Raw genomic sequence first — 22,383 nt, 5'->3', positions numbered from 1 at the left:
CAAACACAACCCAGATTGAAATAGATTATCTCCTTCCCAAAGAGCTGGCACAGGCATGATGGCCCGAATGGCCTCCTTCTGCACTGTATCATTCTATGATTCTATAAACAGAGTTCAGGTAGACTGTAGAAACATTTCATGTGCCTGCTATTATGCTTTATTGAAATAAAAAGTAACAATACTGATTAAGAAATATAAAAAGTGACAGGATATTACTCCTATTACAATGTAGGATCAAGTGATGTGGTAGACACAATAGACAGGGCAAGAGGTGGAAAGATTAGAAAATTAAATATAAGGGTATGTGTGAGGGCCAAAATAAAACAACCTTTTAAATTTTTAGGCATGGTTAAATAAAATTTCACCCTAGACAATTATTGTACTTTTTAAGCACTAGATCATATAATAGCTATAAAAACATTTCAATACTCATTTATAGGCTCAGCTTTAAAATGTATTGGCTCTTAATTTCTCAGCCACATCTACTCAACAAAATCTATACATGGGAATGGCAAAATATTTATACAACTTGATTCAATTACATTTTCGGGCCCTGCAAACACACATAAGCAGTTGAACTAGATCCACTCAGTTGAATACTGCCAGTCAGCTGTATCTATTGGGCCAGATTTTGCTCTCAGCAGCGAATATTACACTTACACACAAACTTTGTGGGATTTTGCACTGGAACTTACTGTAAATTAGAGAGCCATTTCGGTGCAGCGTCCTCTACAGGGGATCTGGGACCTGTGTGAACAGAGCAAGCAACCACAAAGACATTTGAATGGATAAACTTAATCATGTTATCGCTAACCAATCCAATTGAAAAATTGTTAACGAGCAGCACAGCGTCTGAATCAGGTGTCAGTTAGAATAGTTAATGTCAAATCAGGTACAGAAAGCAAAAGAGGGGGAAGAAAAATGGGATCAAAAAGATAGATAAGAGACAGAAAGAAAAAAAGTTTAAAAGTTTAAAATCTCCAACAATAATTAAAATCTGAAGGAATGAGACTCCACACTTATAAAATTGAATTTTCAGTGCCAGAGGTGTTGTTTGGCAGTAATTAAACCTTCTCACGCCATTAAAAGGGTACTTACACTTTTTCTAGCAAGTTTAGTATATAGAACGCAAGTACAGCAACTTCACACTGTTCCATGTATTTCAATGCCATGTCTCTCAGCGAGATACCGGTATAGTAGATTGTGGAGGAGTAGCGCAACTCCGGCAGAAACACCAGAATTCTGCATTTAACTGCACGTGGTCACCGGAAGTTGCTGTGTGATTTACACTTTACTAACTGAGCGCTACTAGCCTCACCGTTATTTCTACAGCAAAGTCCGGCCCATTATGTATTAAACTGGCTATCTCCAGTGTACAGTTCATTGAAAATTAATTATAGATACCAATTATTCCTGTAGGTGGCAGGGTGAAAGGTATTTTCATGTTAAAGGTAGCACACTAATACAGGTTGGACCCCGGTAATCTGGCACCCTCGGGGCCAGGCCGGTGCCGGACCATTGAAAATTCCGAACCACTGAAGGTGTTGAAAGTCACCACAAACACCGCCACCACCTGCTCCTCCTCTTCCTGCTGCTGCCCTCCGTGCCGCCGCCGACCCCGCCGCCCACAGGCTGCTCGGGCTCCATCCCTCCGCCGAGCCGTCGGTGATGCTGCGCGGTCCAGGTGCTGATCCTGACCCGGCGGCGTTCCCGGGACCCGAGCCCGACCCACCCCAGGGAGGGAATGCGACAGCAGGACCTTCCTCGTGCCGGACCGTCGGGTGCCGGATTACCGGGGTTCAACCTGTACACAATAGCACTATTTTCAGTTAGAATATATCAATATGATTCTGCAATCCGGTCATCAGATTCGACAAATTGCTCTAAATGCTTTCTGAAACTTTTTCAGGCACTGTTTTGTTTTCTTAGCAACTGAAAGTTCTAATGCCCAAAAGAAGGGTTTAAACAAGATAAAATGTTATATTCCACAATAACGTGATCAAGTTTATCCATTCAAATGTCTGCTTTCATTAACGTTTTTAATTGAAGACCTTAGTCTCTCTCAAAAGCCTGGGCTTAAACTTGGTATTTTAGCTCAGAGCTGTAAATCTGAGCTGTATTTGGATTGTACAATCTGAACACGTGCCCTGTACCCAATTTCCTAGGATGCATTATCACCAGTCAGCTCTACTGATGGGAGATGTTTCTTTAGCATCTCACATTTTCTGCCCAGTAGCTTGTCTTCAAATAATTTTGAAAAACAAGAACAATTTTTGCACGTTTTCAGTTTGAGAAAAACAAAGAAAGGCAGAGCATTGACCAGAACAACACAGATAAGAGAGAGAGAGACAAGTTGTGACAGCAAAGTTGGTGGCCAATTGCAAAAGAAATGCAAAACCCAATTCTTGCAGGACCAACTTTGAAGCTTCTGGATAAGAATGAATTTGCTTATAAATGAGTCAGGACTTCAAATGGCAGTGTTTTTGGGCACTTTAACCAAGTCATTATTTCATGCAACAATGAGGAAAGTGTACCTTAATATTTTTTAGTCAGCTAACCACTAATGAAAATGTTATCAATTATTTACTCCCTCTTTCCTTCAAAGATGGACAGAAGGCAGGTAAACTTTACATTCTCAATAGAATCAGATGTCAGAGTGTATGGACATTCTTACTGAGGTTTAAAGTTCTGTCAAGTCTATAGTGTCCAAGCACTGAACACAACAGGTTTGCTCCATTTATTTATATTGGAGCCTTCTTTGAAGTGCATAACTGAAGGCCAAGTACAGAGTGTCATAGCTCAAACGCTAATCTGGTCAGAAGAATCCAGAGAATGCAGAACATATAGCAAGCTTTTTAAAAAGGTGTATCACCACAGATTTAGATTTTTCCAACACAAACAGAAATTAAATATTGGCCCTGATTTTGCAGTACAATAATGGTGAGTCCATCAGTGCTCACCATTATTGTGTAAATCGGACAGCAACTTCCAGCATCCACACGTGTGCAGTTAAACGCGGGATTAAGGAAGTTGCTTCCCAATTTGCCCTGCTCCTCCTTCGCTAAAATGGTACCTCGCCAAGAGACTCAACATGCAAACATATGAAGGGTGTGAAGTTGTGGTACTTACCCACTAGATGCCCACTAAACACGCCAGAAAAAAGTTTGGGTTTCTCCAGTCACGTGTAAGGGAATTTTTAACAGCGTGATGAAGCTTAATTACTGCCAAATAACCGCTCTGGCACTGAAAATTAACTTTCACAACTGTGGAGCCTCATTCCATCAAACCGCTCATCAAAAGAGTGAGAACATCAGTGAGATCAGTGAAAGTATGGCCAGAGGGGGCAGTCTCGGAGCTTCAGGATTGCTTCGAACGCACTGATTGGGGCATGTTTGCCCATAATGACATCGAGGAATACGCATCCACAGTGCTATTCTACATTAACAGTTGCGTCGAGGTCGTCACGACCCATAAAAATATCAGGACATACCCCAACCAGAAACCCTGGATGAACGGAGAGGTCCGCTCGCTGTTGAAAGCACGCGACGCAGCGTTTAAATCTGGCGACGCGGCGGCTTACAGTGCAGCTAGGACCAACCTAAAAAAGGGTATCAGGACTGCCAAAAGGAAACAGACACTGCGGATAGAGGATCATTTCCACAACAACTCGGACCCCCGGCACATGTGGCAAGGCATCCAGTCCATCACTGACTACAAGAGCAAAAACACCAGCCCCCCGGTTAGCGATGCCTCCCTTCCGGAGGAGCTTAACAACTTCTACGCTCGCTTCGACAGGGACAACAGGGAGCCGGCTACCAAAGCCTTGCCACCCCCAGAAGACCAGGTGCTCACTCTGTCGACCTCCGACGTAAGGGGTGTTCTACGCGGAGTGAACACACGAAAGGCTGCTGGACCGGATAGCATCCCTGGACGGGTACTCAAGGAATGTGATCAGCTGGCTGATGTCTTCACCGCCATCTTCAATCTGTCATTGGCCCAGGCAGTAGTCCCTACATGCTTCAAGACCGCTACCATTATTCCTGTGCCAAAACAAACAGCTGTGACGTGCCTGAACGACTATCGACCTGTCGCACTCACACCCATCATAATGAAGTGTTGCGAGAGACTGGTCCTGGCTCACATCAAAGCCAGTGTTCCCGCCTCTCTTGACCAACACCAGTTTGCCTATCGTGCAAACAGATCAACGGAGGATGCAATCACAACTGCTCTACACTCTGCACTGAATCACTTAGACGGTAAAGAGACCTACATCAGAATGCTGTTCATAGACTACAGCTCAGCATTCAACACTATCGTCCCCAACAAGCTGGCCACCAAACTCCAAACTCTTGGCCTGAACACTTCCCTCTGCAACTGGACCCTGGACTTCCTAACAGACCCCAGTCTGTCAAATTAGGTAACCACACCTCCCCCCCCCCCCCCCTACCCTGAGCACGGGGGCCCCACAAGGATGTGTGCTGAGCCCCCTCCTCTACTCCCTCTTCACCCACGACTGTGTGGCTGTTCATGGTTCCAACACCATCATCAAGTTTGCGGATGATACCACAGTAGTAGGCCAGATCACCAACAACAATGAGTCAGCCTACAGGGAGGAGGTCCAGCATCTCGTGAAGTGGTGCGCCGATAACAACCTGGCCCTTAACATCAAGAAAACCAAAGAAATCATTGTGGATTTCAGGAAGTCTAAAGGCAGAAGTCACATCCCCATCCACATCAATGGGGCTGTTGTGGAAAGGGTGGACAGCTTTAAGTTCCTCGGAGTCCACATCACGGAAGACCTCTCCTGGTCCCTCAATACCTCCTCTCTGGTGAAGAAGGCCCAGCAGCGCCTATATTTCCTAAGGAGGCTGAAGGGATGTAACCTGTCACCCCTGATCCTCTCTAACTTTTACCGCTGCACTATAGAGAGCATCCTGACGAACTGTATCACAGTATGGTATGGCAGCTGTAGCTACTATGACCGGAAAGCCCTGCAGCGGGTAGTCAAAACTGCCCAACGCATTACCGGCACCCGGCTACCGACCATAGAGCACATATACCAGAAACGCTGTTTACGGAGGTCACGGACCATCATCAAAGACCCTACCCACCCCAGCCACAGTCTGCTCACCCTCCTGCCATCTGGGAGACGCTACAGATGCATTCGCACCCGTATGACCAGATTTAGGAACAGCTTCTTTCCCAGGGCCGTCATCCTACTGAACTCCACAAATAAACTCTGAAGCCTGCACATCTGCCAATGCACTTTATTATGGTTATGTTTATGTTAATGTATTACAAGCCAAATGTATGTTGAATGTTTAAATGTCTTAATCTAAATGTACTCTCTCGGGAGCTGCAAGCCTACATTTCGTTGTACTGCACTTGTGCACTAACAATGACAATAAAGTTGATTATTAAATTATTGTTGGAGATTTTTTTTTTTTTTTTAAACTTTTTCTTTCTGTCTCTTATCTCTCTCAATCCCCTCTTTCTTTCCCTCTCTATTTTGCTTTCTGTACATAATTTGACAATTAAATATTCCAGCTTACACTTCCTGGTTTAGACTGTGCGCCTCAGTAAGGGTTCTTCAATCTGATTGGCTGAAGAGACACACTTGCTTGCTCTGTTCACAGATCCCAGATCCCCTGTACGGGGTGCCGCACTATTTTGACTATATAACAGCAAATTGCAGTGCAACAGCCCACAGAAATTCTGTGGCTAAGTGTAAGCGTAATGAACTGCAGTACCTTTAGTTTGCCACTGACTGCAAACTCCAAGCCGATGTGATTAGGAACCACAGAATACAGCATGAAACACCTGGCATGGTCGCCCAATACATGGGATAGGTTTGACATTTCAGTTCACCAATAATTAATTTATAAAGACAAGTAATATTTAAAAATAAAATCAACCTGCAACAAACATTAATTAAATCATAGAGGGATTGACAATACGCCTGAAATCGGTCACATGAGCAGCCTCTATCGAGAATAGTAACCTTTATCTTGAAAATGCCCTCAACAAGGAATGAAGAATTAAATTCAAATGAACATCTCAGCCCAAGATAGAGCAGACTACAACATGTAGCCACATTGTTGAGAATATATTTTAGCATAATCAAGATATAGATATAAGATATAAACATCAATTTTTTAAATTAGTGAAAGCAGAAATAATTTGTGTTGTCCCATTCTTCTATTAAGGTGAAATTCTATATACAAAGTTAAATGTGGAACATATTACTTTATTGGCCACACATGATAAAATCCATTGAATAGGTATTGCGCAATAAACCACTGAACTAAAATTTCTCAAAAGCGAGTCCCAAAATAACTCATTTCAAATCAACCCGAAACCAAACTTGGTTCCATTCATCTGTGTGACAACTTCCAGAGCTAACTTGGTTAAGCATTATGTTTACACAAAAATTTAAATAAATTTATGGGGAAAAAATGGGTGAGGCAATTCAGATAAAAAGTATAAGTAAATCTTATGAGGTAAGGGCATTTTCATCATAATCACATTCATTTATTTGTTAAATAAAATTGCAATTATAGCATTACTGAATAAAGCTATAGTACGATTGCTATATTATTGGAATTTAGTATGCAGTAGATTACCAAAATAATATTCCTAGATATTATATGGTCTATTTTAAAATCTCAGCAGAATGAATCAGTTAAGTGAGGCAGCTTTACAACAACAATTTACATAGCACCTTTAATGTAGTAAAATGCGCAAAGCATTTCACAGGAGCAGCAAACAATATTTGACACCGAGCCACATAAGGGGATAGTAGGACATGTGAGGTAGGTTTTAAGGAGCGTCTTAAAAGGAGAGAGAGAGAGAGAGAGAGAGAGAGAGAGAGAGAGAGAGAGAGAGAGTGAGTGAGAGTGTTTAGGGAGGTTATTCCAGAGCTTAGGGTCAAGGCAGCTGAAGGCACTGCCACTACTGGTGGAGTGATGAAAATCAGGGGTGCGCAAGAGGCCAGAATTGGAGGAGCGCAGAGATCTCGGAGGGTTGTAGGGGGCTATAGAGATGGGGAGGGGCAAGGCCATGGAGGGATTTGAAAGCATGGATGAGAATTTTAAGAGGCGTTGCTGGTACCAGGAGCCAATGTAGTTCAACGAGCACAGGGTGATGGGCGAACGGGACTTAGTGAGAGTTAAGATATGGACAGCATCATTTTGGATGAGCTCAAGTTTATGGAAGTTGCAAGGTGGGAGGCCAGCCAGCAGTCAAATCTAGAGGTAACAAAGGCATGGATTAAGGTTTCAGCAGCAGATAACCTGAGGCAGGGGCAGAGACGGGAGATGTTGCAGAAGTGGAAGTAGGCAGTTTTGGTAATGGAGCGGATATGGAGTCAGAAGCTCATTGCATGGTCAAATAGGACAGCAGGTTTGCGAATGGTCTGGTTCAGCCTCAGACAGTGGCCAGGGAGAGGGATGGGGTCAGTGGCTAGGGAACGGAGTTTGTTCACTCGAAAAACATTTGACCATTTAGTAAGTCTCTAGTTCCACATATCAAAGTTATAGTCATGTACAACTCAACCCCAGCAAACCAGCTTATTTACTGTCCAGCAGATGTCACAAATGTAAAGCAACATCACCAGTCGAGTCATTAAGAAATCATTCACACTTTTCTTGCCCAACCTGTCAAAAAAGGAACTGAAGCAGATCCTTATTACAATATGTCTTATAAAATTTACATCAATTAGAAATTTAAGCTTGCTTACAAAGTAAAACCATTAATTATTGCCCTCTTAGATACACAAATGGATAGTTGGGTACAAAGTATAGGAATGTTGTTGCAGTCTCAAGCCTGCAAAAATCAAAATCAAACCATTAAACCCTAATGGTCTGTCACATTTTGATTTTGTGGGCAATAATGAATATCCTGAGTAACTGCAAGACAATAATGAAGCCTTAAATTCATGGGAGCTATACATTGACAGATGTAGTAGCAGCCATCTATAGGCAGGACACTGTATGCAGCTGAAGCCACAAACTCCCTACCCTGGTCACAAATTACATTTCCCCCTCCCCAACCACTGTTTCAGGCTGAACCAGACAATTCACCTCAGCATCCGATTGAACCCCAAGTGGAGCTTCTAACACTTTATCCTCTCCGTCACAAAGGCCTCTTACGTCCACCTCCATAACATAACCTGCCTCCACTCCTACCTCAGCCCATCTGCCACTGAAACTCTCATTTATGCCTTTGCCACCTCCTGACTCGACTATTTCAATACAATCCTGGCCAGCTTTCCATGTGCTAGAGCTCTGCTGCCCATATCCTATCCCTCACCATGACCTGCTCACCAAACACTCCTGTCCTCACTCACCTTGCTCCCAGTCCCTTAATTCAAAATTTAAAATACTCATGTTTAAATCCCTTCATGGCCTCACCCACCCTTCCCTCCCTCCAATCATCAGCCCTACAATCCCACCCGCTAGACCATTCTGTCAGGCCTGGACAGACTAGATGCAGGAAGGATGTTTCTGATGGCCGGGGAGTCCAGAACCAGGGGTCATAGTTGAAGGATAAGGGGTAAGCCATTTAGGACTGAAATGAGGAGGAATTTCTTCACCCAGAGAGTGGTGAACCTGTGGAATTCTCTGCCACAGAGGGCGGTGGCAGCCAGTTCATTAAGTATATTCAAGAAAGAGTTGGATATATTTCTTAAGGCTAAAGGGATCAAGGGATATGGGGAGAAGGCAGGGACAGGGTACTGAGTTTGGATGATCAGCCATGATCTCATTGAATGGCGGAGCAGGCTCAAAGGGCCGAATGGCCTACTCCTGCTCCTATCTTCTATGTTTCTATATTTCTATGTTTCTATTTTACTATGTTAACAGCACTATATAAATGCAAGTTGTTAATTTACCATTCCTCTAACATTGTGTGCACCCTTCTCTATTTGTCCCACTATTGATGTTGTACCTTCAGCCACCAAAGTCCCACGCTCTGGAATTCCACCCCTAAGTTCCTCCACATCATTCTCTTCCTTAAATCCCACCTTTGACCAAGCTTATGATCACTGCTTCTAATATCTCTATTTTTATCTAGACATCAATGTTTTGACTATACCTTTGAGTGCCTTAGGATGTTTTACAACCTTAAAGTGCCATATAAATGTAAGCTATCGTAGCATAATTACATTATTTCCAGTGATAATCGACAATTTCCTAGGAAAAATAAATTACTAATTATTCCAACTCATCAGGGATTATAACAACTAGTCATCAAATGATGCACAAGAAATGTATTTAATCTGCTTAGAATTCATCCACTACTGTATTTCCATAAAAACTTTCAGAGAAAATTAGACAGTACTCTAGAAACGATTCTGCAGTTGCACAAAATTGCAGGTTGCTGCTCCAAACGGATGACACCACAGGCATTCACTTTCAAGAGTCGAAGAAACCTACGAATGTATCTGGAAATTATGGAAGTAAGGCGTTGATGCATTTTGTTTTCAAGGTTTCATTGGCCAATTATTGGGCGTCCTTTTAAAACGACATACCCTACCTAATGCGACACGTTACTGTATTTGCAAACTCCAAGCACCTGCAGTTTTGTTTTGTAACTTAAGTTTAAAAGGCAGAATTCAAGGCTTCGATCGGCTGTGCATTAAAAACTACCGGTGGGCTAGACACAAACAGTTCTTTATACAGAGATGTTGCACACACCCAGCTTTATTCGTACACATTCCGAGCAGCTCGAATTCACACAAACACTTCCGTAAGTTGATTCGCTATTTAAAGCTCCCTAAAATCCTCAGAGCCTGAATCTCGTTATCAGATGTTGATTTCATAGGGAAAATAATCCTTCCGGGCGGCTGCACCACTCGGGCTGGCAACTCCCCACAGGCAGGGAGTTCAGAAGCCCGGGGTGTTGAAGCCCCTCAACCCACGGCCCAAACTGGGCTGGGCTCGGATACCATTCGAGCGAGCGACCGGCGACACAGGCCAGGCCGCAGAGCCAACACAATAAAACGCTGACAAAAACTCACCGACACGCATTCGGACTTTAAAAAAAAATAAACCAGGCCGTAGCCCTCTTCGTTACTCAGTCGCCGCGCTTCAGCTCACTGCCTTCAAGCTCCGGCAGCGAAAGAAGGAAGCTCACCCTCGCCAACAACTCGCCCGGAAAGACCTCATTCTTAGCCAATCAGTGCCGGAGATTTCGCCCCCCGGGCTGCCGCACCGGAGGAGTGTGGGACTTGTAGTTCGCTTTGTTAACGGCGCCTGCGGTGGGGAATAGGGGGGCGAGAATGAACTGCAACGCCCACTGTGCGTCGCGCCCGTAGCGTCAGCGGCATGCCACAAGATTGACGTCGGAATCAACGAATCAGAAGCGGCGATGGTCGCCGCGTTCCAATGGTGTGCGCGCGGGGGCCGGGCCGGGCCGTGCAGCCACTGCAGAGCGAGGTTGTCTCCAATAAGGGAAGGATTGGTACCGACTGGAGAGGACGAAAGGCTGTAAGGTATATTCATTTATTGCCGAGTGAGTTCTAATTGAAGTTAAATAATTGGAAGTCTCAAAAATACAGTGCGTACAAGCCGCGCGACCTGTCTTTGATGTGATAAAAGAAAATAGCACAAGTGAGGTTTTTCTTTTACACCGTTTATTAAGCGTAGGAAGCAAACGTGCCTGTTTAGTATTTTGATTGCAGCACCGTCTCTGTGAATCTGTCACCGGTCCAGGAGTGGGGGCTGAACGGAATTGTCCTAAAAAGTTGTAAGTGGCACGCACTTGGAACTTGTCGCTGTCTAGAGAGAGAGAACCTATGTATTGTAGGTTATTTATAAAGGTGTGTACAGGCGCGTGTATGTCGGGACCGCTCGGGTTTGTTCCGGGTTATTTATATCATCAGTCCTCTAATCGTGGAGCACTGGCCCGTCGCTTTGTATCTGACTTGCCCACAGACTGATGCAGCTCCCAGCTTGTGGATATTTGAATGTTACTTGCTTAATTTTATGAATCCACTTATTTCATTTTTCCGACTGAAGTAAAAAGCGAATCTCATTAGTTATTTAGCTAATTAGGTAGAAAAGATTAGCGAGCGGGAGGAAACATCGTGTCCATCCGCCCGCCTGTGTTGACACCAGTCGCTCTGCATTTATTAAAAAAAAGGAAACGTCAGTATTGTTAAAACGAAATGTTTTGAAATGTTGTAATATTTCACCGTTTCCTTTTTTTCTGGTAACTTTGCTTGATGTCTTGGTTATCAAGTGAGGATATCTCAAATCTTTGAAAATATTATACGAAATATCTACCTTTTTTATCTGCTTTAGCTGCAAAATATTGTCTTTTCTGTTTGTCCCCACCTACAAGACATTGAATATTTCTTGGTGAACGGCAACTTAAAGTGCCTGGAGAAATGAATTACTTTGTGCAATTATTTGGTTTCTTGCCATCCTATGATTGTTTTTTGTTGCAGGAGAATTTTCCACAAGGAGTACAGTGACTAAAGTGCGGATGCATGTTCTTGCGTGCTGAATGCATTTACTCGTAATTGCATCTATTTAAGAGCGTGTTAAATATAATTATTATATGATAGATAATTTTGGTACTACTGAAAATTAAACAACTGCAATAAGTTCTATATTTGTGTGCCCTGCAATTACTTTCAATGGGTGAGGAAACTAAATTTGTGCAATTGCGAATTGAAGTGCAATTTGCTGGTTTAATTTTGGTTTGCAAATGTCTTTTTTCACCCAAGGAGCCATTGCCTTTAGAAGTGAAAGGAAGAAAAAATATATGCATATAAATATGGTCTTAGCTGTTCTATTGGGGGCAATTTCCTTGTGATAACATGTCTTGAGTGCTGAATGCATTTACACGTGATTGTGCCTATTTAAGAGCATGTTAAAATTGTGCTTTTAGTCTCATCATGCCCTCAAAATAGTATTTTGAAGTTCTTGATAAAACTGACTTTTTAATGTCTAAAATGAAATGCTTTAAGCATTCAATAAGTCATACCTTTTTTCAATGTTTGACTGAGATCACGTTTTTATCTCTTTGCAATCCCCATACAGTGTATGAATTCCTGCTGCTAGTGCAGCTCTTGTGTACTCCTTTGTGTAATAGAGCCACCTGGTGGACTACTGATGTATATAATAATAAAGCCATATGCAGGACAGTTCTTACCGGAAGCCATATTGTGCTGTGTGTGTGTGCTGTGTCCCAAGATATCACAGAATTGGTGATGATGCAATTGTGGATTCCCTAGCTGAAATTTTTGTTGGAGGATAATCCTGCCAACCAATGGAGGGACTGTTAGAGGTTCTTCGTTTTGCAGAAAAATGTAAAAATCTGCGGTAAATTTCGAGCACACGTGGCTGAACTGTCAACGTTGCCAGAGTCCAGATGGCTGCGCCTATGGGAATAATAGGGCACTTGGGTGAGTTCCATCGTGACCGAGAGATTTTCGGAACGTATGTGGAGCAGCTAGAAATGTTTTTCACCGCGAATAGTATCGTTGAAGTCCCTGATGATGTAAACCTTAACCAGCCAGTTTTAGAAATGAAACGGGCTATTTTTGTGTATGAAGCACTGAAAAATTTGCTTGTTCCCGCCAAGCCGAAGGACACGCCACTGAAGGAGATACTAACCAAGTTAGAACAGCACTACAGTCCTGAGCCCCTGGAAATTGCTGAAAGTTATTGTTTTGGAACACGTGATCAATTAAATGACGAGGATACCAGTGAGTACATTGTAGCTTTAAAAAAGCTATCCATTCACTGTCATTTCAGAAACTTTCAGGACTGAGCTTTGCGTGACCGCTTTGTTTGTGGGTTGAAAAATGAACGTATAAGAAGTAAATTGTTTACAACCCCTTAACTTGACTTTTAACTTAGCTGTCGGACAGCTATGTCGATGGATATGGCCAACCAATATTCCCGAGAGTTCCGCGCCATTTCCAGTCATCAGACAATCGAGGTGAATCGGCTGTAGGCTAAAAGTAAAAGGCAGTTGGGCCGCAAGATATCAACAACTGGCCAAGGTAACAGTGCATTGAAGTCGTGCTATCAGTGCCTGGGGCAACACATCGCTCAAAGCTGTCCATATTTGAAGGCAGAGTGTTTCAACTGCAAGAAAACTGGGCATCTTGCCAAGGCATGCCAACAGACGAGTAAACCGACTGGGAATGCTAGAAGTAGAAATTGCCAGACACTGCATACCATTGAAGAGAAGCAGCAGGTCGAGGAGTTTCTGGAGATTCATGTCATCAGAAGCACGAAGGCATCTAAGCGATTCACGAGGTATCGTCATCCAAGTAGATGTCGCAGGAACCAGGATACCCATGGAAATCGAAACTGGCGCATCAGTGAGCATAGCACCGGAATCACTATCACGACAAGTTGCGTGATTATCGACTAGAGAAATCGAAGGTAGAGCTGCGAGGCTACTCAGGAGAACAAATCCCTGTAGTAGGAAGTGTCACCATACCAGTGAAGTACAAGAATCAGTGTCAAAGCTTGTCTCTCATAGTAGTGGCAGGAGACAAGCCTGCCTTGATAGGTAGAAATTGGTTGGGATCACTGAAGCTGGATTGGAATGAGATTTTTTGTGTGGAAACAAAATTTGCATAGAAAGATGATGTCATCAAGCAGTATCCGAAGGTGTTCAGCGAAACAGACAGTCCAATCCAAGACTTCGTGAGTGTCAGAGTGCAGAAGGACACTAGACCAGTTTACTGCAAGCCACGTCCCATACCATACGCACTCGAGGAGAAAGTTGAGCAAGAACTCAAAAGACTAGAAACTGAGAACATTATCTCTAAGGTAGATCTAAGTAATTGGGCTACACCCATTGTTGTTGTATCTAAGTCAGATGGTAAGGTAAGGTTGTGTGGTGATTATAAGGTAACTGTAAACCAGGTTCTAGAGTATAATCTACCCAATACGTTGCCAAATGTGGAAGATTTGTTCACAATGCTGACAGGTGGCCAGATCTTTTCAAAGTTAGATCTAACAAACACCTACATACAACTTGAGTGAGATGAAGAGTCCCAAGTCATGCTTGACTATAAATACACACCGAGACCTATATCAGTTCAATAGGTTACCATTTGGAATGTCTTCTGCCCCTGACATATTCCGGGGCGGTGATGAACCAAATTTTGCAAAGGATTGAAGGGATTGTGTGTTATTTGAATGACCTACTCATTTCAGCACCAAATAGGCAATTCCATGATGAGGTGTTGAATGAAGTACTCGAGAAGCATGGAGTACGAGTGACAGCTCACAAGTGTGAGTTGTTTCAAAACTCAGTGGAGTACTTGGGGCACAGCGTAGACAAAGATGGTTTACATCCAACCAAGGGAAAGCTGGATGCAATCAGAAATGCACCCACTCCCAAGAATGCCTCTGAAGTTCGATCATTTTTGGGCCTTTTGAATTATAACAGAAAGTTCCTCCCAAACTTGGCTAAATTGTTACATCCACTGAATGAGCTGTTGAGAAAACCCCTTGGAAGTGGTCAAAAAATGTGATGCAGCATTCAAAGAGTGTAAAAGCCAGTTAGTAGAGAGTACCCATGTTAGTTCATTATGATGTATCTAAGGAGACCAAGCTAGCATGTGACGCCTCGCCATACGGAAGGGAGGAGAGACCAATTGCACTCTCGGTGCCAGTGCGCGGAATTATGCGCAGATCGAAAGGGAAGCTTTGTCATTGATTTTTGGTGTCAAGCAGTTTCACATACTTGTTTGGTCATAAGTTTACAATAGTTACTGACCATAAGCCCCTGACTGCAATCCTCCATCCAAAGTCCCCAGTGCCAACCTTAGCTGCAGCCCGAATGCAGAGATGGGCTTTGATTTTTGTCAGTGTATGCGTTTGACATTGAGTACAGATGATCAGCTGATCATAGTAATGCTGATGCTATGTCCAGGTTGCCATCCCCTTCACAAGTTGCACCCAGTAAGGAAGAAGTGTTCTATTTCTCATACATTGATGAACTGCCAGTCACAGCTGAAGAGATTGGTAGGGCAACGAAACGTGACCCAATTATGTCAAAGGTGTATGATTACATAGCAAATGGATGGCCAAACCAGATATCGGAGGAAGATATCCATCCATACTTTGTTCGTAGGAATGAATTGTCAGTGGATAAAGATTGTATCGTGAGCAAGAATGGTTATCCCAAAAAGGTTCAGGTCTAAATTGTTAGATCATCATGACCAGCACCTGGGAATGTGCTTGACCAAGAGCTTTGCATGCCGTTACTTATGGTGGCTAGGTTTAGATAAAGAGATAGAGTACATAGTTTGTCAGTGTACAACATGTCAATCAGTGAGCAAGAAACTACCACCAGTACCATTACAGCCATGGAAATGGCCTCCCAGAGTGTGGCAAAGGTTACATGTAGATTTTTTTTGAGCTAGAAGGACAGCAATTGTTCATAGTGATAGATAGTCACTCGAAGTGGGTAGAGGTGTTTCCGATGCGGATAATAACGAGAAGCAAAACACTAGACAATTTGCAAAGATTGTTTTCTTCATACGGCCTCCCAGAAGAAATTGTGTCTGATAATGGGGCGCAATTTTGTTCAGAAGAGTTCACACAGTTCATGAGCAGAAACAGTGTGAAACATAACAAAGTTCCACCGTACCACCCTGCTTCAAATGGTGCAGCAGAGCGCACAGTACAAATTGTCAAACATGCCCTCATCAAGCAAATGTTGGATCCAAATCCAAAGATATGTCAGTTGTTGTTGGACCACAATTTGGCAAATTTTCTGATTACCTATCTGAATACTCCTCCTACCACTACTGGTAGAATACCAGCAGAGTTGGTTTTCAAACGACAGCCATGAACCAGGTTCTCGTTAAAGCCAAACTTGGCACAGTCCGTAGAAGAGAGATAATCAAAGAGAGTCATGATTAAGGTAGAGTTAGAGAGAGAAGTGTGAAGTTGAACCAGAAGGTTAGAGTGAAGTACCATCACCATAAATGGTTAAAGTGGTTACCAGGAATAGTAGTGAAGATATGAGGCCCTCGCACATATTTGGTCAAGATGTTTGATCATGGAAAGGTTAGGTTTGTTCACATTGATCATACTTACCTACACATGTGGAAGGAGTTGAAAGCTGGGATGATTCAATTTATTCTGATGAGTCAGATAGTCTTTGTTAACTCTGTGGGTTGTATTATAAATAATCACAGACTCCACTGTTAACAAAATAAAACACGTCTTTACTATTCAGAGGCTCGGGCGATTCTGCCCTAGTTAACGTATCACAACCCTTATATACTGGTGTGGTCACTATCGGTATTACAGTATACATGAGCCAATAGATAGTGCCACCCTAAAGTAGTGCTCTTAAAGGCGAACGGTTACATTCTATAGTTCCCTTAAAGGTAAACGGTTACATACACAACACTCCTCCCTTCCTAGCTTATTACTTACAGAATCCCGTTAAACATACAATCTTCAACTTTATATAAACAGTTTGCAGATATACTCTCGATGGAGTCAACGTCATATAACAATTTACAGATATACTCTCAATGGAGTCAACGTCATATAACAGTTTACAAACATACTCTCAGTGGAATCAGTTTACAGGTTCAGTCTCTGTGGGAACAGTTCATAAATTCAGTCTCTGGTATTAATTCGTTCCAGACAGCATCCTCCATAGCCTTTTTTTTTTTAACAGCTTGTACTTTCGTCCTGTTGAACCAGCAGTGCGGACTTATACAACCCACTGGCTGTCTTGATAATGTCCCTGGATTTTTTTTACAAATTTAGCACCTTTCGTAGTGTTCGGACTGAGGTAGTAGAAGTAATAATATTTTAAACAGTTATTATTTTCTGCTTCTTCTTTTTCTTTTCTGCCTTTTTGAAACTCTCCGAGCTCTTTTCCCGGCTGCCATCTGTAGCGCCACCAACTCTCTATGTTCCTTAGACCTTAAGTGCTTCCTCAGGATTTCAGCACTTTGGGAGTTCCCATCACAATTTGGGCAGACCACATCCTCATAACATTCGGTGTCACTCAACAGGTCAAAACCCTTCTTCAAGCAATCATATTCATCCTGCTCTTCCTCGGATGTCTGCCCTTCCTTCCCTCCTGGCCTCATTTGTGCGTTCAATCCTTTCCCTTCCTTCAGGGATTTCGTTATCAGGCTATTTAATCCTTCTACTGAAGTAGCTGTTTCCCCATTCTCCTGTTCCCCTGGACGTAATTCAGCGTACTCCTCCATTTCATCCATCATTTTCTCCAATGCTTTCATCTTCTCTTCCTCTTGTACTTTGGCTTCCAGTGCTTGGAGAAGTTGCGCCTCGATGCTCTCTAGCTCATGTTCAGGGCCCATTCCCAGTTGAAACTGTTCTTCAAGTCGGTCAACCTCGGTAATTGCCGCCTCATATTTGTCTTGGGCTTCCTTCCATATTTTTATGAGTTCTGCCATGTCTTCCACCTCTACATCCTCATCTATGTATGGAACTTCTACCGATGAGTCTGTCTTGGCCCTGAGCTCCTCAAGAATTTCCTGCAGCCTTTGGACTTCTTGCTCATGTTCAACCTTTAGTTGCTCATATACTTCCAACGAAACTAGCTTTTCGGAGGTTGCTGAGTTAACCCCCTCCAGAATTGTAGTCTGGGCCTGTTCATTATGTTTTTTCAACTTCTCGCACTCTGCTTGTAAGGAGTCGTAGAGAAGAACTGGAATAAAATCCTGGCTTCCTGAAGATTCCTCTTCATTTGTTTCTTTCGCAATTTCCTGTTGGAGTTCAGCCAAGGCTGCTATGCTATCTGCCTCTCGAAGTCTCACTGCCATCAACTCTTCTTTATTCTTGCAGTCCATCTCAGCCATTTCCCGTTTACTTTCATTTAACTGAGTGAGTAGTCCCTTATTTTGGGCTGAGAGATATTGCACCTTCTCATGTAGACCCTTGCACTCCTTCTCTGCTTGACATAGCTGATTACCGCTGATTTGGTTCTGCGTTTCAAGTTCCAACATCCTTTGCTTAGCTTCTTTCAGTTTCGCCCCTATAAGCTCCTCTTGCAACATGGCCACATTATTCTCATCAGGTAAAGAAGCGTTTCTCTTTTCCATGTCCAAGATTTGTTTCTGCATCTCCTTAAGAGCACCTTGTGATTCAACTTCTCTTAACTTTGCCTGCACTAGCTCCGTCTCTAATTGCAGAACAAAATCCTCAGTGCAGCGTGATTTGCCCTTCTGCTGTATCTCTAGATCATGCAAATATTCTAACCCCTGAACATCATCAGGGAGATGTGATCGGTAATTGGTCACGATGGCTCTATGGTCGCTCTCTGCTTGAGCCAGTAGGTTCTGTTGTCTTTCCAGACTCTTCCATTCGGTGTCATAGAACTTTTTCATTGTTTTCATCTCTCGTACGAGGCGGTAACTTAATTGTTCTAATTGTTGTTGTACTTTGAAATAGCGTTGAGTTCGAGCCCGGTGTTCCTCCGTAATGCATATGTCTGTAGCTTGAACAGACTCAGAATTCTCTGTCTTTATGCACGCCATCGATTTTCCAACCTTAGTCCGTGAGTTAATGTTAACCTTGTTTTTCATACATAAGCTGGACTTATCGTCTTCCGGCTCAGAGTCTGAGCTGCTTGTCTGCACCGAGTCCTCACTCGTCATTGCTTGTCGGTAGTGCCATTCCATGTCTATTTTCTTGATCCACTCCCGTCCTAGAAGTGGTGGTCCTCCCTCAGGTAGTACGTACAAATTCATTCTTGGGTGTACTTTACCCCTATCTCTCACCTTGACTCTTATTTTCCCCATGGGGTATACGCGATGCCCCGTGTATGTCTGTAATACGAACTTGGTATTTCTTAAGGGTATGTGAGAGAATAGTCGGTGGTAGTCCTTTTGGTTGATGACTGATACAGCTGATCCCGTGTCCAGCTCCATTCGTACTTGGACTCCAGCTATTTTTAGTGTGACCCAGATCGTCTGTAGATCAGTTACTTTACCCACATTGTGGATTCTCAGACTATCCAACTCCTGGCTGTTTGGGTCTGAGTCTGAATTTTGTTCGTCTGAACTCTTTTCAGCCACCTGATGCACCTTGTTGTACTTTTCTTGTGGTGGTGGCTTCCTTTGTTTGTTGGTCTTCTTTCTGGACCTGCATACCTTCGCGATGTGACCCAGTTTGCCACATTTCCTGCACTCTTGATTCTTAAACCAGCACTGATTCTGGTCGTGCGTTGTCTTTCCACAACGGTAGCATTTGGAAATGCTTGCAGTAATTTGATCCTTCAGCACTGCTACGATCTCTTCGAAGGTCTGGTCCACTGGTTTAACTGGTGCTATTAGATGTTTCAAGAGCCCGTATGTTTTTGCTCCCATCGAATTTAACAAAGTTATTGCCTTGGCGTATATGGCTACGCAATATATTCCTATGCGTTCCCCATACGTGGCCCTGTCTTCTATTTCAGCATTAAAATCATTAATATTTCCTCGCTTAGGCATCTTCTCTTTCCGAGAACAGCACAAGTATTTCTTTACTTATTATTAATTTTCTTCTCTTCTTGAGAACACCACAAGTATTGCTTTACTTATTTCTTGTTTCTGAAAATTCTAATTAATTTTCTTCTCTCTTCTTGAGAACACCACAAGTATTGCTTTACTTATTTCTTGTTTCTGAAAATTCTAATTAATTTTCTTCTCTCTTCTTGAGAACACCACAAGTATTGCTGTACTTATACTTATTTTCCCTCTCTTCTTGAGAACACACCAGCCTTTCTGAAAAATCTTCTTACTTTCCTGAAATTCTTAATAATTTCCAAGATGGCGGTTTCCCGCTTCTTCCTTCTTCTTCAGCGGTTTCCCCGCGAAAAATGGCGGCTTTCCCGCGCTTCTCGCTCTCCCCGCCCACTTCGATGGCGGTTTTCCCGCGCTTCTCGGCGCTCTCCGCCCACTTCAATGGCGGTTATCACCCGTTCCCCGACGCTGACTTTCAGGCCGAGTGCGGGCCTTATCAGCGGATGCGATCGATGGCCCGGCTGCGCCTCGCACTTGAAAGCGGCCCCCGGCCTCTGGCTCACCCGCTCGCGCGGCTCTTGCTCGCTCCCTCCCGGGCTCTGGCTTACCCGCTCGCGCGTTTCACCGCGGCTCTTATCAGGGATTGCGATCGCCCTGTCTTTGCAGCCAACGCTGCGGCTTACCCACGAGGTTATGGAGGCTTCAGGGTCCTAATGCCTGTCGCTTCCAGCCTGTCGGTTCCAGACTGGTGAGGATTGAAACCTCTCTTCAACGTCCTGTCTTCGGACGAAGCCGCCGTGGAACAACTGCCGCAGGGTTCGAATCCTGACTCGTCGCCAATGTTAAGTCTGTGGGTTGTATTATAAATAATCACAGACTCCACTGTTAACAAAATAAAACACGTCTTTACTATTCAGAGGCTCGGGCGATTCTGCCCTAGTTAACGTATCACAACCCTTATATACTGGTGTGGTCACTATCGGTATTACAGTATACATGAGCCAATAGATAGTGCCACCCTAAAGTAGTACTCTTAAAGGCGAACGGTTACATTCTATAGTTCCCTTAAAGGTAAACGGTTACATACACAACAGTCTTGTTACAAGTAGAGTACTAGTAGCAAATCCTACATCAGACGTACCGGAAGCAAGTCCAAGACAAAGTCAGAATTTAAGACTGAGCCCAAGTCAGGCAGACAAACAGTCTGAATGTGTAAAGAGTCCAAATGTAGATCAAGGTCAGCCCTTGGAGAAAAATTCTCCGCAGGCTCAGTCTAGAATGAGTCAAAGTCCTACAACGAGATCTGAAAGGTCTGTTCAAGAAAGAAGGTATCCTCTTCGAAACCGAAAACCAATGGTTAAGTTTAATCTGTAAATATGGAAAATAAGTTCATACCTCTTGTTTGTGTTAACAGAATTCTATAGTAGAATTCTGAAACATAAAATGGGTTCCATTTGAGAAATGTATACTATGTAAGTCATGTACAGGAAACTCTTTTTTACCCGGCACCAACGGGACCGGCGTGGTGCCAGTTTATCAAAAACTCCGGATTACAGAGAGGTGTCGTAAAAGGTACGAGAGCTCCGTACACAGCAACAAACCCAGGCTTCCCTGTTGCTTTGCAACAGGTGCAGGCACTCCGACCACAAGATCCAAGTGTCCCTATTGCTTAGCAACAGGTGCAGGAACCCGGCCACAGATCCAGGAACAGGCCACTAATATGAAGTGAAACTTACCTGAACCTACTCCTGAATTTTGCCGGTTAACGGAGATTTCCTTCCACTTGCTCCCGGTGAAGAGACTCGGTGTTTGGCGCCTTCTCGGATGCTTCTCCTCCACTTTGTGCGGTCTTGGGCCAGGGATTCCCAGGTGTCGGTGGGGATGTTACACTTTTTCAAGGAGGCTTTGAGGGTGTCCTTGAAGCGTTTCCGCTGCCCACCTGGGGCTCTCTTGCCATGCTGGAGCTCCGAGTAGCGCGCTTGTTTTGGGAGTCTCGTATTGGGCATGCCCGATACAAGAACCAGTATACTTAATAGCAAACAAGTGATAATTTTAGTGACCAAAACAACAACAGCTTGCATTTATATTGTGCCTTTAAAGTAGAAAAATGTCCCAAGGTGCTTCACAGAAATGTAATCAGACAAAAATTGGAGATGATAGGAGGGGTGACCAAAAGCTTAGTCAAAGATGTGGGTTTTAAAGAGGGTCTTGAAGGAAGAGAGCGAGTTGGAGAGGCAGAGGGGTTTAAGCAAGGAATTCCAGACAGGTGGGGCCTAGATGGGTGAAGGCACAGCTACCAATGGTAGGGCAAAGGAAGGAGGACGCACAAGAGGCCAGGGTCAGAGGAACGGAGAGTTTCAGGGGGAGTTGCAGGCAGTGTTCCTCTAACTTTTGTTTTCGTTGCATGGTCCCTTTAAATTTGCTGTGCGGCCGCGCATGCGCTATATCTTTTCCAGCGTTGCAGCTGGTGAGTGGCCTGCGCGGGACCTCCCAATCGCAGCTGTGCAGCTGGGGGTGGTGGGGAGAGGTTGTTGGTTGTCGGGCTGGAGGAGGTTCGAGATGAGGAGGGAAAAGCAATGAAGGGACTTGAACACAAGTATGAGAATTTTAAGTTTTGAGGCACTGCGAGCCACTAGGTCAGCAAGGACAGGGGAGACTCGGAGGAGAGGGAATGGTGCAGAAAAGGATACTGGCAGCTGGCGACGAATGGAAGCCCACCCAGGAGAGAATGGAGGTAATATAGGGATGGAAGAGTGTTTCAGTGACAGATGAGCTGAGATAGGGGCAGAAGTGGGTGGTGTTAGATGTGGAAGTAGGTAGTCTTTTTGTGATGGAGAGGATAGGGAGTCAGAAGCTCAACTCTGGGCCAAATGGGATGCTGTGATTGTGAATAGTCTGGTTCAGCCAGA

The 22,383-nt window shown here is 43.8% G+C and overlaps 2 protein-coding genes across 10 annotated transcripts in view; one reads left to right on the top strand and one right to left on the bottom strand.

Annotated features, from left to right (window-relative positions):
- pdcd10a (programmed cell death 10a) overlaps positions 1–10,245 on the bottom strand; it is a 42,848-nt gene extending 32,603 nt beyond the window's left edge. For 2 of the 5 annotated variants that reach the window (XM_085990375.1, XM_085990380.1), the window contains exons 1-2: positions 10,019–10,128; positions 696–747 (exon numbers count right to left, since the gene is read on the bottom strand). The gene's annotated coding sequence lies outside the window, so the exon portion shown is untranslated. Of the gene's footprint in view, positions 1–695; positions 748–10,018 lie in introns of all 5 variants that reach the window. The other 3 variants (XM_085990378.1, XM_085990379.1, XM_085990377.1) reach the window with 3 other exon arrangements.
- Positions 10,246–10,388: 143 nt separating this feature from the next.
- serpini1 (serpin peptidase inhibitor, clade I (neuroserpin), member 1) overlaps positions 10,389–22,383 on the top strand; it is a 58,672-nt gene continuing 46,677 nt past the window's right edge. The window contains exon 1 of one of the 5 annotated variants that reach the window (XM_085990370.1): positions 10,389–10,492. The gene's annotated coding sequence lies outside the window, so the exon portion shown is untranslated. Of the gene's footprint in view, positions 10,513–10,540; positions 10,611–10,643; positions 10,747–22,383 lie in introns of those variants that run through there. The other 4 variants (XM_085990373.1, XM_085990371.1, XM_085990374.1 and 1 more) reach the window with 4 other exon arrangements.

Source organism: Somniosus microcephalus, chromosome 6 (assembly GCF_052327205.1).
Source record: "Somniosus microcephalus isolate GS21.2 chromosome 6, FLI_Smic_1.0, whole genome shotgun sequence".
NCBI classification, from domain to species: domain Eukaryota; kingdom Metazoa; phylum Chordata; class Chondrichthyes; order Squaliformes; family Somniosidae; genus Somniosus; species Somniosus microcephalus.
Note: the sequence above shows the minus strand (reverse complement) of the source record. Positions and strands in the feature narration are given on the sequence as shown.